The 15762-nt window shown below is 45.8% G+C and overlaps 1 protein-coding gene across 4 annotated transcripts in view; it reads left to right on the top strand.

Moving 5' to 3' along the window:
• TBC1D5 (TBC1 domain family member 5) overlaps positions 1 to 15762 on the top strand; it is a 728182-nt gene that overhangs the window by 107863 nt on the left and 604557 nt on the right. For 3 of the 4 annotated variants that reach the window (XM_088463358.1, XM_088463381.1, XM_088463364.1), the window contains one exon: positions 146 to 214. The exons of the other annotated variant lie outside the window; for it this stretch is intronic. The gene's annotated coding sequence lies outside the window, so the exon portion shown is untranslated. The remainder of the gene's footprint in view (positions 1 to 145; positions 215 to 15762) is intronic. 4 annotated transcript variants of the gene reach the window in all.

Raw genomic sequence — 15762 nt, 5'->3', positions numbered from 1 at the left:
TAAAAGCAAAAGGAAACACATTTAAATATTAATCTGTATCGTTGTCACAGTACTTGTGATTTGCCACCACACTGTTTTGTTTTCATACGTAAACTTCAGATGCTACAGTAGAACTAACCACCTCTCATGCATTTTCTTTGCACAGTTACAGGACAAAAAGTGTTTGGTGTCTGACAGGTATCCTATATCGGTTGTAGAAGCACCACTTGTGAAGGTAAAAATATGAATGATATATCTGTGTATACGTCTAGATTTAACAGAGTTTGAAATTAACTTAAGTTTGTTTTCATTAATAATTTGAAAAGGTTATTGTAACTTTAGTAGTATTACTATCTCTTCTTAGCTTACTAATAATCATGTGCTATGCAATACGTGTGAGTTTCCTTCCAGTTTATTAGTACATATTTGAAAGGTTGCGCACATCCATTAGTTAATAAATAACTTGTAAATGTCAGCCAAAAGCAGCTGGGTACACACACTATATGATGTATTGCAGAATATATCGTTCCGATGGGATCTGTGAGCTCAAGAAACTTTGTTGTAGGTTCCAGTGACCCTGGGGATATTTTAATATTTTTATAATCTACTAGCTGTCATCTGCCTCTAATTTCCCATGAAAGGCTCAGAATTTAAAGTTTTGCCTCATGAAATACCCCTGCTGTCACGACCAGAACTGTGTGTCCGGGCCCAGCGAGCCTTACCTGTTTGGACGCTGTAGCGGGGTCCCTCTGGCAGGAGCGCGGGCATCTGGGGGTCAGCACTGCCTACCTCAGGTTCACGCAGGCACAGAGTCCTGAATGCATGTGTCAGTTTGGGTCACTTTAGACAGTGCTGCAGCACAACATGGGCGTCGCCATCTTGGATTTCATCAGGTGACTCATTTCAGCCAATTCAGCCAGAGCATTATCAGGAATCCTAGCAACCATGCACTTCCTTTGGTATTTAAGGGCTGCTGAGCAGTCCTTTCTTTGCCAGTGGAACATTAATCCCAGTGCAAGCTGGGTACTAGTTCTCTTTGCTCCCTTGCTGTTACCTGTTCCTAGCTGTTATCCTCAGACCCTGCTCGCACCAGACTCCAGGCACCCTCTTCAGACCTCTGTGTGGCAGCAGTACTACTCCAGGCTACAACCCCTAGGGGGACTTCTACTGATATCCGAACGGTCTGTGCTCCTCCACAGTCATCCGGTTAACAGTCGCCTGCACCCTGCTTACCTATCGGGTATACTTCCGTTTGGATCACCACCTGCCAGCGGGCCACTCATGAATAATACTCATCTGAAGCTTGCTTCCTTCCAGTACCAGCAATCTGCCATAAAGGCCACTCCTGGTTCCACGTCCTCTTTCACCCGTGACACCTGCTAATTCATCTTGTATTGTTTATCAATTGTAAAGCTCAATATTGTAATTATTCTCTGGGCTTTGTATAAATGTTGCAGTGTGAGTATATAAAATGCATTTGCTCAGTGAGAAATGCCTCTAAAGATATGCCCTCTCCAGCCCCTTATCTTATTACAATTATCACAGTCTACAAAATGGAATCACGTTCCTCTTTTTGCCGCTGATTGGTGTGATGCACACTAATGCACCTACTCCTTACTGAGATCGCCTTTCCTCCACCAGACTCATCCCCCCCACTCCCTGTTCGTGCAAACTTTTGTATATCGGCAGTTCCGATATGGACATGGAGCCTAAAACATAAAGTCAACAGGGGTTCAAGATGTTGGCATTATTAATTAGTTGAAGTGCTCTAATTTGCTAATAGAGGAAAATAATTTTAATTTGTTATCTAGTACCTCATATTAGGGCTCTTTGAACTATCTGTGTTCACTGAATGAAAACAATATTATGGGCAGGCTTTCATTTATTTGCATATAAAGCAATGAAAATGTGTTTGATTAAATTATCACATAATATCAGGGTTAATAGGAATCAGTATGTAATACCGGCGGCTGTTTAGCTGCTGGTTCAAATCCCGACACGAGAAGTCCGACAGCAGGAGATCCCGATGCCGGCTGGTAAGTACCATAACCCTCCCCTGTCCCCACTCCTAACCCTCCCTTAGGGGTGCCTAACCCTAAAACTCCTGAGGTGGTGCCTAACACTAAGTCCCCCCCAGGTGCCTAAACCTAACCCCCCCTTCCTGCACCCTAAACCTAACCCTCCCGGGGGGGGGTACCTAACCCTCTTCCATAGGGGTACCTAACCCTAACCTCCCCCCCAAAACCTAACCCTAACACCACTACACTCCCTAAACCTAACCCTACCTCCTGCGGCTTCGTCTAAGGACGCTCCAGATCCTTTGGTGTTTCGGCATCGGGATTCAGATAAGTGTCTGTATTTTGACGCTATCTGAAGTCCCCCCCCATCAGGCTCCTAGTGTCAGAATATAGACTGCCAGTGTATAAACTGCATCCCGGTTAATATAATGTAAATAAGGCAATCTCACAGCCATAAATAATTCTCTCTCCATGTTATGGTTATATTAAAACATTCGACCATAATGGTGATTCCGTTACCGAAAAAGACAAAGTTTGATTATTTATTCATATTTTGAGATTACTGTACTACAAAATTCCATTTGATAATAAAACTTCTAAATACAAGCTTATTTTTAAAAAGAGATGGTCCTAACATTTTTTTCCAGGCTGTAATTTGAGGTAATGGAATCACCAAAACTTTTGGTAACGGAATCACACTAGGGCCCTCATTCAGAGCCGTACGCTCTGAGCAGAGCGCACGCTCTGAATGAGGGCCGCCCTCCATAATTATGGAGCGTCCTCCTGGACGCTCGTATAGCTGTGGGTCACCACCCACAGCCTATACGAGCGTGCAGTTTGATGGCCGCGATGGTCTGGACCATCGAAACTGCGAGCCGGAGCCTGCGGTTGAGGTTTTCAACCGCAAGGCCCGGAGTGATTTTGGCTCTATCAGAGCCAAAATCACTCCCACTAACATCACTAGTGATGTCAGTGGGCCGGCTTCTGACGGTAGGCGTTCCCTTGGGAACGCCCCAGTCAGGGAAACACGCCCCCGGCACGCCCACCAAAGGGGGCGTGCTGTCAATCAACATCGACAGCACGCCCCCTTTGATCAGACACAACGAGCGAAGGAAAGTCCTTCGCTCGTCGCGTCTGGCGCATGCGCACGACGGAGCTCCCGCCGTCGTGCGCATGCTCAGTGCAGACCATCGACCCACTTGCGAGCGGACAGCCGCTCGCGAGTGGGTCTGAATCAGGCCCTAGGTTCCTCCTTTGATCAAGAAATAGAGCTCTGTCATTGATTACACAGATAGCAATGAACTATGTGCTGAGTAATTTTTTAAATAATCCTGAACAAGATTGTTAAATATTATTCTCTTTAACTGTCGACATATTTCTGGTGAGTATGTAGCATATAATTTTAACTGTACCTACATATTTTAATTTGTAAAGAGGCATATTCAATAGTAAAGAAGTTAAAGTTGTTGCAACACCAGAAATATCATTAACAGGGGACATTATTATTTTAGTCCTCCTGTTCCATAGTCTTGATTTTGTTTTGAATATACCTATTTGTAGCATACTTGCCTACTCTCCCGGGAAGGTGCAGGAGTCTACAGATTTTTCAGGAAGAACCCCAGAACAGTGGCCGGATCTTCTGCATCTCATACACTTCCTAGTGAAGTGGACACGATGGGGAGATGTTGCCAGGAATGGCGGGTCCTTAAGAGAGGGAGGGCTAAATTGCTGTAAATCACATAATTTTACTTCAACCTCCTCCCCACGGACCCGCAATTCGATCTGTATTTTGCCACGACGGCGGTAGGGCCTAATGAGGTGAGAGTCCAGCCCCATCCCCTAAAGTGGTCAGCTGTGTCTCCTCCCAGGCTGGAGAGGAGAATCCAAAAGTAGTCAAGTATGATTTGTAGTTGATATTTTTGATTTGCACTTCTTCTATGTCTCTGAATCTATGTTTGTATGTTTGTCAACTTTTATTCACAAGTATTCCAAGTATTGAGCCACATTCCAAATTGTGTAATTTTGTTCTTCAGTATTTTATACAACATAGTAGGAAATATACGTAGCAGTAGGTACATTAGTATTGTAATATATTGTTAATATATTGTAATCAGTACATTTTACCATGCTCATTAACCACTTGGTGATTCCGTTACTTTATTAAATAATGTGCCCAGGTTACACAAATTGTCATACTATTACCACATTTATGTAGATGTGTGCCCTGAATGTCCCCATCTAGAAATAAAATTGTGAAAATCTAGAGTTACTGTAATTTTGGAAGCTATATTTATCAGTTTTGTGTACACACATAGGCCCTGATTCAGAGCCGTTCGCTCTGAATCAGGGCCGGGCAACTTTTTTTTTTTGAACGGCCTCCTGGCCGCTCGCATAGCTGTGGGTGACTACCCACAGCTATAGCAAGCGGCCAGGAAGATGGTCGCAGGAAGATGGTCGCAATGGTCAAGACCATCGCGACCATCGGGCTTGAGACGAGACCCTTGTGGTAGGGTCTCGTTGCCGCAAGCCCCAGAGAGATTTCGGCTCTAACAGAGCCGAAATCTCTCCCACTGACATCACGAGTGATGTCAGTGGTGCCGGCCCCAGACGGAGGCGTTCACATGGGAGCGCCTCCATTTGGGCAGCCACTCCCCCGGCCCGTCCACCAAAGGGGGCGTGCTGTCACTCAACATCGACAGCACGTCCCCTTTGTTGTGAGACTTGGAGTGACGGAGTGCCCGTCGCTATTTGGGTCTTGCGCATGTGCACGACGGAGCCGGCTCCGTCGTGCGCATGCACACTGGCCCACCATCGACCCGGTTGCGAGCGCATAGCGCTTGCGACTGGGTCTGAATCAGGCCCATAGTAACATGTCCCATGAATGGTGATTCCATTACTGACTATGAAAGTAAGCTGATTTATCAAGGTAATATATACAAGATAGCACTCAAGTTAGTATTTTATATGGGATTTATTGTGGGCTATCGGGTTAAGATGATTTGGTCACATTAGTGGTGGCAATTGCATAATGAATAGCTTTTATCACTGTAAAAAGGTAATTCCCATATGTGACCCGACAGTAGAGGGAATCAGTATGTAAAACCGCCGGCCGACAGTGGAAGCCTGGCAGGGGTGAAGATCCCTGCACCTAAAAAGGTAAGTATAACTAACCCTATTCTACCCCCTAACCCTAACACTCCTTTAGGGGTGCTTAACCCTAACCCCCCCCCCCCCCCAAGTGCCTAATCCTAACCCTCCCTTCCCCGCAGCCTAAACCTAAGTCTCCGGGGGGGTGCCTAACCCTAACCTCCTCCCGGGGGTGCCTAGGCCCCGCTTCCCCTAGCCTAATCCTCCCGGGGGGTGCCTAACACTAAGTCCCCCCCGGGAGCCCCTAGCCTAACCTTGCGACCGTCGGCTTGCTGACTGCATCCCCAGTAGAGAGAGGGTGTGATGTATATAGAGTTCTCCTTGGATTGTTTTATCCACCCTTAACATAGCTATTGCTAGTAAGCTGGAAAGCTAAAAATAATCATTTATTTCCAGATGTCTTATTACACAGAAATATTGCAATTATACCGTCATCTGTGAATTGTCCAAACAGAAATGCAGATGAAAGTTAACGTTGGTATTTATCGTATTACAAGACTGTGCAAAGAAATTCTGAAATGGTGTTGATAAAATATTTCTGTCTAATAATTGTCAGTAACTGTAGTAAGAATAACAGGCAGTGGGTGGGCATTAGGCAGTGAATTCTTATGCTAATTATAAGAGCAAGGACAATTACATCCCACATACTTAACTGTTGTTCTGTATTTTATCATTCTGTAGAGTTCTGCAAACACTGCATATGGCTTTTGTTTAACACTTAGTGCTCTTCTCTGTTATGCCTCACAAGGGTGAAGGGAAAGGAAGTAATATAAAATGAGAGGTGCAGGAGGCTGATGTTCATACTTGTCAGAGAGCCATATGTTTGTCACAAGCTTTTGTATAATCTGTGTGGTCATTATGGAGACTATCGGGTGTGGATAAGGTGGAGACCAGGGCCGTAACTAGGGGTGTGCAAGTGGTGTGGCTGCACAAAGTAAGGGCTCTGTGGGCAGCACCATCGCTGCTCCACTGCACCTACATGTGGCTTGCAGGGTGTCTGGAATGGCACCCTGCAGCCACTAGCACTACTGCAAAGATGTCTGGAGCGTCCAAGTGACACTCTAGAGAGGCACCCTGCAGCCTTTGGAGCTGCCCATAGTGTCCTTAGGACGCTCTGGGCAGTGCACTGCTTACTAGTTTAGGGAGCACAGGGCAGCATACAACTCTGCTACAGCACTGGTAGAGACTATCCTAAATAATTTTAGTTTAGCCATGCATACTTGTGTAGAACATGGAGTGCACTACAGCCCCTTAGGGGAAAACGATATCGTAATCGTTCATTACATTGTTAGTGGAACATTGAGCCCGCACTGAACGATATATTTTTCAGTTCCGGCACCCCCCCTCAAGCTGGCGATGTCATCAGGTTGGACAGCAGGTTCGGGCGATGAGCGTCAGCGTCAACGACCAGTGGGAGCGCGTATCGCTGGTCGTTGACGGCATATCCACTGCACGATATAATGAACGATTGAACGATAACAATATCGTTATCATTCAATCGTTCATTATATCGTGTACTGGATATGCGGCATTACTTGAATTAACAAGTAACGTTTCCATTAGCAGTAGAGAATGTTACATCAGACATTTTTTTTACCTGTTTACTTCTCACACACACAAAAAAATAAAATAATGTACAAAGTATTTTTATATATCTGAAGTTTCTTTTAGTATTATTCTCTGTTGCTCATGTATAAACCACTGCATATTCCCTGTTGCTGTGTATGATGAGAATGAACAGCTATGCATGCCTGGAAAATGGGCATGGCCTCATGATGCTTGAGGCCTCGTTTCCAGTATGCACATATTGGTGTAGTGGCTGCGCGCCTTCTCCCAGTTTTCGACATGCTGGGGGCTTTCCCAGTGCTCTGAGGGCGGAATTCAATTCTTTCCAGCCCCTATCGTGCCCGACGGAGCTATCCTATTCTTGCTCCTGTCGGGCGCGATCAGCTGCCAAGCGCTACATTTCAGCTCGCAGCCCTTGGGGGATGAGAGCTGAAATGTGCGAAAAGTGACATGTTTGGGCGCCCAAACATCACTTTTCGCGATCGCGCCCAGCACTTTGGTCGGGTTTAGCTGCTTTACGCGGCTAAACCTGACCTCTATGGGCGCGATCAGCGCGAACATCTTGGACAATTGTATAGCAGCCCGCGAACTCCTGTCACTTTAGACGGGAGATGCGGGCCGCAAATACAATTGAATTCCGCCCTGAGAGCTGCTGGCCACCCCCAGCTTCTTCCGGTATGCGCACATCATCCATTCATCGCTGCTCTGCTATGCAGATTAATAGTGACAGAACGCTTCGCCCCCAACCTCCCCCTGTCACGCTGCGGTCGGGAGGTATGGTGAATATGTTTGTTGCACAAAAAATAAATAAATTTAAACTTGGGTACAAGTAGGACGTGAGTATCTGTAAAGCGTTCCTGGCATAAACCAGAAGTACAAGTCACCTTTAACATATATTGTATTCTAAATACCAAGATTAGTCCAAAACCTTCACTTATACATTTATTGTGTGTCTCTGGTCTGATAAGTTACACTGCGCTAAACACCTGTGCCTGCCTTCTGGCTGATGTGGAGTCTCAGTGCTTCTAGCTACAAAAAATGGCATCCAGTTCTCCCATTCCGAGACACACAGCTGCTACAAGTTTTTGATATCCTTGAAAAGCAATTTCCACTTATATTTTGTTTTGTGCTACAGTCCTTTAATCGTATTATTTTCTGTGCTTACAGTTCTGTTTTTGTAATGGAAATTAGTAGCGTACTGTAAGGGAAAACATTTGTAATTTGTGCAGAAAACAATTAGTCAATGTCCCTTACATTTGAAAAGTAATGTCTTGTCCTTACATTCCTAGAAAACTTTAAAAAAAAGAAAAGAAAAAAACATAACTTGTAATCTGGTTTTATGGATTTTTGTAACTTGTAATTTAAGATCAGTTATTAGGTGTGTTTCTGCATTTTATATATTGTTCCCAGATGCTGCAGTATTAGTTTTTATCACTGCATATTTTATGAAATGTCAGCCTTCTGTTGACTGTTCATGCAGCATTGTTAGTGATCAAAGCCGCAACATAAAGGAGAAGAATCTAAACAGTTGGCTTATCTTTGTCCTTCACCGTGACACAAATAAAATAGCTTCAACAATAAAGGACAAGAAATCCTACCACAAAAGCCCCGTGCAGCAGTTTTAGAAAAGGTAAAATTGTTTGTTTTTCTCTCTGATAGGCTGAGGAGTCACAGATTTGTGAGAATTGTACAAAAGATGAGTAGTTAGGGCCAGTAGAAGAGATTACCTCCCTGACTATTTGCTAAGCTATGAATATGACATGATCGAGACAGAAGCAAGTTCCTGGATGTAACTGTCATCTAGATCTTTACTGATAAAAATATACAAAACATAGTAATAAACATTGAACATTGAATTTATGTGAATTCAATATTACATTTATGTTTGTTAAAGTGGACCAAAACAAATACATAAGTGTGTATGTTGTGTTTGTTGTATATTCATTCAATATGTGGTCTTATTAATACCTGTATCAGAAATAATAACCTAAGATACTACACTCTGCGCACCCTCTCGGAGAGTGTTATATTTGTCTTTTGTCTGAGATACTATTTAGCACAGGTTTACAGAGAGAAGCAGTGAATTGTATTCGATAGACGCTTTTTAAGTGATCATTTATTGTGTGTTGAATTTGTATGTGATTTTTAAATGCAGGAAATGGGTAGCTGTCTCAAAGAAATTACATTTTATTTAGGTCCACTTTAAAAAAAATTTAATGTAATATTGTATTCAGATATACACAGTATTTCAATATTTATTAATTTACTCAAGTGTGTGTGTGTCTATACTGTATACTAAGAGTCGTATTCAATTTGAGCCGAGCCGGGATACTTTTTCGCGTCCTGGACTTTTGGCCTACTTCGCCTGTTTTGTAGGCGGAAAAGTATCGCGCACGTGCCCGCTTTACCCCGTATTCAATTTGAAAGTACGCGAAACTCGGACCCGGTGAAACTTGAACAGGCGGAAAGTACTGTCAAATTTGGGGAAATAAACCTGACACACCCCAAAAGATGCTCTGACATGGGGTTCCCTATGGTACCCCCCGGTATGGCTTGCTGAAGGTATTTGGTCTTTTTAAACGGCCTTAATAGCTGCTAAATAGCATTTTCTATACGTGGTGCAGAATAGTATTCAGGAGTATTTTTTCCAGAAAATAACTTATCCCAGCAAATTTGGGGTACTTGAAAATGGGGGTCAGCATATTTAAAAGTTGCTTAAGTGAAGTTGAAAAAATCGTGAAATATCCACCTGCCACAAGCCCCTGCAATCAAAAAAACACTTGGGGCATACTTGGGGACCCCCCAGAGTCAAGGACGCTAGTTTTTAACTTTGTACCCCAACATTTTTTTTTCGCCCTCTTTTTCAAAGTTATTTTTTGGGGTCTCCTTAAGTGTTTTTTTTTTATTTTTGACACAGTTTACCTTTGGGGGACTGTCTGAAGGCTGCAGGGTGGTTCCCGCAATGTTTCACCCCAAAACCCCAATTCTGCACTTTTTTCCGCCTGCTATTCATGGGCGGAAAGTCTTTCAAATTGAATATGGGGTAAAAGCAAAACAGGCGAAAATGACGTCATCGGCGAAAAAGTATCGCGGATCCGGACTTTTCACCTCAAATTGAATACGGGCCTAAGTCAAATAGGGCCAGATTTTAAATGGGTACCATGTATATTTTGTTTATTTGTTCTGTCTTCCTAGGACCACTCCCAGTTACTGAAACGTCCAGAGACCCTTTATAAGGAAGTCATCTTGTAGGAAGAAATTATCCCAATTACATGGCTTGCACAACAAAGTCTTATGGGCTAAATCTGCTACTTTTGTAAGCTGCTGCTTGTCATTGGGCCATAGATAAGCAAAAATGCATATGTGCTGTATGCTAAAACTCGCTATTTGCATTTGTGAAGAGAAGTGTCTGACGTACAATCAGCCTCGATATGTATAATATGAGCAGAATAAGTGTCTAGTTGTAGCTAGAAACTGCCAACCTGTCCAGCACCTTTCTTCAGACAGACCACATCTTCTCTCCCCTGCAGCGAGTGCAATCTTTAGCTTTTGCATCTTCGCAAAAACAGGTGGATGGCTTTACAGAATAGCATTAGGTTTGCGTTACAGTGCCACATTTTTGTGCTTTTGGAAATGATCCTTATGGAGTATAGCAGGAGTCACTACTGTAACTAGCTCAGTCGTGGACACTGGCAACAGTGCATTACAGAACTGTTCAGCTTTGTATGTTCCCTGCTATGTGCAGAAACACGCACGGACTAAGAGGGGAGTTTCCTCTGTTATATAAATGTGCACAGAAAGTTCCAAGGTGACGACTCGTCATCACCTGAATGGCAGGCTCTCTCAGCACACAGTTGATACTGTGACAATCCCCAGAGGAGATGTAATTATGCGGCCGTCAGTCTCTATCCCAACAGTGTCATCCCGGCAAGGGATTTAACATAGGCATCGAAATACCGACACCTATGTTAATCCCGACGCCGGAACGCCGAAGGACGCCAGACCGATCGTCCTCCTGCTGGGAAAGTATGCACTTAGCCAGGGGATGGGGGGGGGTTAGGTTTAGGGACCCCCAGGGGGACTTAGGGTTAGGCACCCCCCCAGGGAAGGGATAGGCTAGGGAAAGGGGAGGTTAGGGTTAGGCCCCCCCGGGAGACTTAGGTTTAGGGTGTGGGGAGGGGGGGTTAGGTTTAGGCACCCTGGGGGGAGGTTAGGTTTAGGCGCCCGTCTGGATCTTCATCAGTAGGTCTCTCACTGTCGGGATTAGAACCGGTGGCTATTAAGCCGTCAGTATTTCAATCCCATTCCCACCAGAGCAGACCATTCTATGGGGGTAATCCGGTGTTGTAAAACAAATCCATTTGTTTTTAGAATTCTATTGGAACTATTCGCTACTACAGTTCTGTGTGAGATGATTGGTGCCTTTAGCAAGAGAGAAGACTGTGTACTGTAATGCAAATAGACATCATATAAGTGGCTGATAGAAGTCATTGACATGGACTAGTTAGACTTATGTATGCAGTCTGCTGTGTGTCCTTTGCTGGCGTGTGCCCATTGTTGTGCTAAAATCTGCTCCATCCAGTGGCGGAACTAGAGAGTGGTGGGCCCAGGTACAAGAATATGCTTTGGGCCCCCTTATGCAGTGAAATTCTTTATTTACTGCGCATAGTGATATAAAGTAATCCTATTCAATTCTCAATAGATATATCAGTGTTTGCTTTCTATTTAGACACAGGAGGCTTGTATATATTTACACAAAATAGGTGTAATCACAGACATCTAGACTATATGTGTATATATATATATATATATATATTCTTTTTAAATTAAATCACAATCAGTATAGCAGCATACTTCATTGGAAACAATGTTAGTCCTAGTATAACAAAATAGCCATATAAAATTGGGATTGGGTATGGATCATTACATACATAGCTATTAGATCACCATTTCTGTTGTGAAAGTAGTCAATTTCCACAACTCATTAAATGCTTAGTTGCTACAAATAAATCTTTTAAACATGTAGTTGTAAGTAAGTAACAAATTTGTTGCAATTCCAATGTTCTCATATATGAACCACAGAACAAGCCTGTAAAATACACTCCGCAGCTGTTAGTGATTGAACTGGCGTCCCAGTTACAATCCCACTGATCATGCAGCTTGAATATTAAATATTATGTTACCTCAGTCCAATTGAGCAGATATATTTTCCACCTTTTGATATCCCCAGCTCACTGTATTAGCGTGGCCACGCAGAAAGGTCCAAGTACTCTCCTACGTGTGAGATAATAGATATCTGATGGTGGGCAGGGGTAAAATGCGGTGTGCGGTAATAGGCGGCTGCTGCTAACGTTCCTATGGATCGGATGGTAGTGTCCGTGCAGGAACAGATGATGTACCTCTATGAAGTGCCCCCAGTAGTGGTCCCACGCTTTGCAGTGCTCCCAGTAGTAGTCCCCCCCTAATGTGAAGTGCCCCCAGTAGTAATTCCCCCTAGGTGCAGTGCCCCCAGTAGTAGTCCCCCCTATGTGCAGTGCCCCCAGTAGTAGTCCCCCCTAGGTGCAGTGCCCCCAGTAGTAGTCCCCCCTATGTGCAGTGCCCCCAGTAGTAATTCCCCCTAGTTGCAGTGCCCCCAGTAGTAATTCCCCCTAGGTGCAGTGCCCCCAGTAGTAGTCCTCCCTAGCTGCAGTGCCCCCAGTAGTAGTCCCCCCTAGGTGCAGTGCCCCCAGTAGTAGTCCCCCCTATGTGCAGTGCCCCCAGTAGTAATTCCCCCTAGTTGCAGTGCCCCCAGTAGTAATTCCCCCTAGGTGCAGTGCCCCCAGTAGTAGTCCTCCCTAGCTGCAGTGCCCCCAGTAGTAGTCCTCCCTAGCTGCAGTGCCCCCAGTAGTAGTCCCCCCTATGTGCAGTGCCCCCAGTAGTAGTCCCCCCTATGTGCAGTGCCCCCAGTAGTAGTCCCCCCCTATGTGCAGTGCCCCCAGTAGTAGTCCCCCCTATGTGCAGTGCCCCCAGTAGTAGTTCCCCCTATGTGCAGTGCCCCCAGTAGTAGTCCCTGCTATGTGTAGTGCCCCCAGTAGTAATTCCCCCTAGGTGCAGTGCCACCAGTAGTAGCCCCCCCTAGGTGCAGTGCCCCCAGTAGTAGTCCCCCCTATGTGAAGTGCCCCCAGTAGTAGTCCCCCCTATGTGAAGTGCCCCCAGTAGTAGTCCCTGCTATGTGCAGTGCCCCCAATAGTAATTCCCCCTAGGTGCAGTGCCCCCAGTAGTAGTCCCCCCTAGGTGCAGTGCCCCCTGTAGTAGTCCCCCCTAGCTGCAGTGCCCCCTGTAGTAGTCCCCCCCTATGTGCAGTGCCCCCAGTATTAGTTCCCCCTATGTGCAGTGCCCCCAGTAGTAGTTTCCCCTATGTGCAGTGCCCCCAGTAGTAGTTCCCCCTATGTGCAGTGCCCCCAGTAGTAGTTCCCCCTATGTGCAGTGCCCCCAGTAGTAGTCCCCCCTATGTGCAGTGCCCACAGTTGTAGTCCGCCTATAGAACAAACACACACACAAAAAAAACACCTGAATCCCTGCTCCTGCACCCGCCGCTGTCTGCTCCTCCGTCCTCCCGACCCGTTCTCGCTCTGCACTATGGGAGAGATGTCATGACGTCTCTCCCATCACCCACTGCGGGAGCCGGAAGGCGGAACTCATGAGTGAGCTCCAGCCCGGCTCCCTCCGTGGACGCAGTAACCGATGAGAGTCTGTCTGACTCTCATTGGCTGTGAAAACCAACACACCGCCGCTGGGTAGTGCGAGTGTACTACCCGGGGCCGGCGGTGGTGTTTGTTGTGTAGTGCAGACCGCACTAACTGCAGTCTGCACTACACTGTGGGGCCCGGGGGAGACTGGCGGCGGGTGCAGTGGCCCTGTTGGCTGCAGGGGCTATGGGCCACTGCACCACAACGAGCCACGGTGCAAGCCACTGGCTGCACCGCCGCTAGTTCCGCCACTGGCTCCATCTGTATGTTAAGCAAGTTGATATGAAGATTTGGTAAAAGTTATAGTAATTCAAGCAAGTAGCATGGGCTCCCTAACATTAGCTGAGTATTATTGCGATCATTGCCATTGCTGTATAAGTGTGACATTTAGGGCCAAATGTAATAGGTAGTCAGTTTTAGTAACAGTACAAACTCGCACTTTCTCGCACTTTTAAAAAGTGCGAGTTTGTACTGAAACTCGCAAATTCAATAGCCTGCGAACTTTTCAGCTCGTGGCTACTGCATTTGCGAGTGCAGGCGAGTTTAGGACTATGTAAACTGACACCTTTTAATGCGAGTAGCATTAAAAGGTGCGAGTTTTAGAGAAGCCATCACAGATCAGTGAGATCCGTGATGGCTTCTGTGTGTGTTAAAAAAAAAAAAACGTGCACCCCCTCTCCAAAAGCATAACCAGCCCCGGGCTTTATAAAGCCTGTTCTGGTTCTAAAAATACAGGGTCCAGAATGCGTAGGGGGCCCCTGTATATTAAGAACCAGCACAGGGCTTTGTTGAGCTGGTCCTGGTTCTGGAAAATCAGGGGACAAAACGAGTAGGGGTCCCCTGAAAATTCCAGAACCAGCACCGAACTCTTTCTAGCAGGGGGATAATGCCACAGCCAGGGAAAACCTTTCACCGGTTTCCCCGGCCAAAGCATTATCCCTGACTGCTAGTCAGTCCAGGCCGGGGATCCCTGGGGATTTGGGTACCCCCCAATAAAGGGGTACCCCTCTCCAGGGCACCCCAGGCCTAGACTGATATCATTGATGTAACCACAAGATTAACATCAATTAATCTTGCGGTTACTATGTAGCGGCTCTCACCATAGACGGGCTATGGGGATTTCTCACCATAGACGTCTAAGGGAGACAGACGCTGGCCGCATTCAGCTAATCAGGGAGCTGCTCCGACGGAGATGCTCCCTGATTGGCTGGCGGCCCCTGCACTGACGGGGCACACGTGTGCCCTGGTCATTTACGCGGAGCAAAGGTATGTGTACACACATACCTTTGCTCAGTCCGCATGGATCGTTTTTTTTTATTTTAACCCCTGGATTGCCTACTTGGAGAAGAGGACGTGATCTACGCATAGGAGAGGTGAGTATGGATTTTTTTTTCAGGTACACCCCTATGGATTACTTCGGATAATAGGTGAGTATGTGTGAGTGTGCATGTATGTTTTATTAAAATTATACTTTCACGGTGTAAGTTTGTTTTTTTACGTATTTCTTTAGTTGTGGAACTACAAGTGCCAGCGGGCCCGTAATGCCCCGCATGCTGGTATTTGTGGTTCTCCAAATACCAGCATGCAGGGGAGGCTTGCTGGTACTTGTGGTTCTACAAATAAAGACAATATGGAAAACTTATTTTTACACTATCAACCCGGCACCCACCGCCCTAGGGTGCCGGGGATAGCCCCGGGCTATCAGTCTAGGCCTGGGGTGCCCTGGAGAGGGGTACCCCTTTATTGGGGGGTACCCAAATCCCCAGGGATCCCCGGCCTGGACTGACTAGCGGTCAGGGATAATGCTTTGGCCGGGGAAACCGGTGAAAGGTTTTCCCTGGCTGTGGCATTATCCCCCCGCTAGAAACAGTTTGGTGCTGGTTCAGGAATTTTCAGGGGACCCCTACTCGTTTTGTCCCCTGATTTTCCAGAACCAGGACCTGCTCAACAAAGCCCTGTGCTGGTTCTTAATATACAGGGGCCCCCTACGCATTTTGGCCCCTGTATTTTTAGAACCAGAACAGGCTTTATAAAGCCCGGGGCTGGTTATGCTTTTGGGGAGGGGGTGCACGTCATTTTTTTTTTATTTAAACACATTTTGCATAAGTACGCACAGAAACATGTACATATCTCATGGATATGTGCATGTTTCTGTGTTAATCTGACCTGCTCAGGATGTACTCGCTAGCCTGAAGCAGGTCTATTATTTGGGGACTTTTGGTAATCTTTTTTTTGCGAGTTTGAAACAGACACTCTATTACATTGGGCGAGTTGATTGTTTTCAATGTGAAAACATCTGGATGCGAGTTTGAGAATGGAGAGTT

Source organism: Taudactylus pleione, unplaced genomic scaffold, assembly GCF_031769625.1.
Source record: "Taudactylus pleione unplaced genomic scaffold, aTauple2 ptg000053l, whole genome shotgun sequence".
NCBI lineage: Eukaryota > Metazoa > Chordata > Amphibia > Anura > Myobatrachidae > Taudactylus > Taudactylus pleione.
The sequence above is the reverse complement of the archived record's forward strand: the minus strand, read 5'-3'. Positions and strand labels throughout refer to the sequence as shown.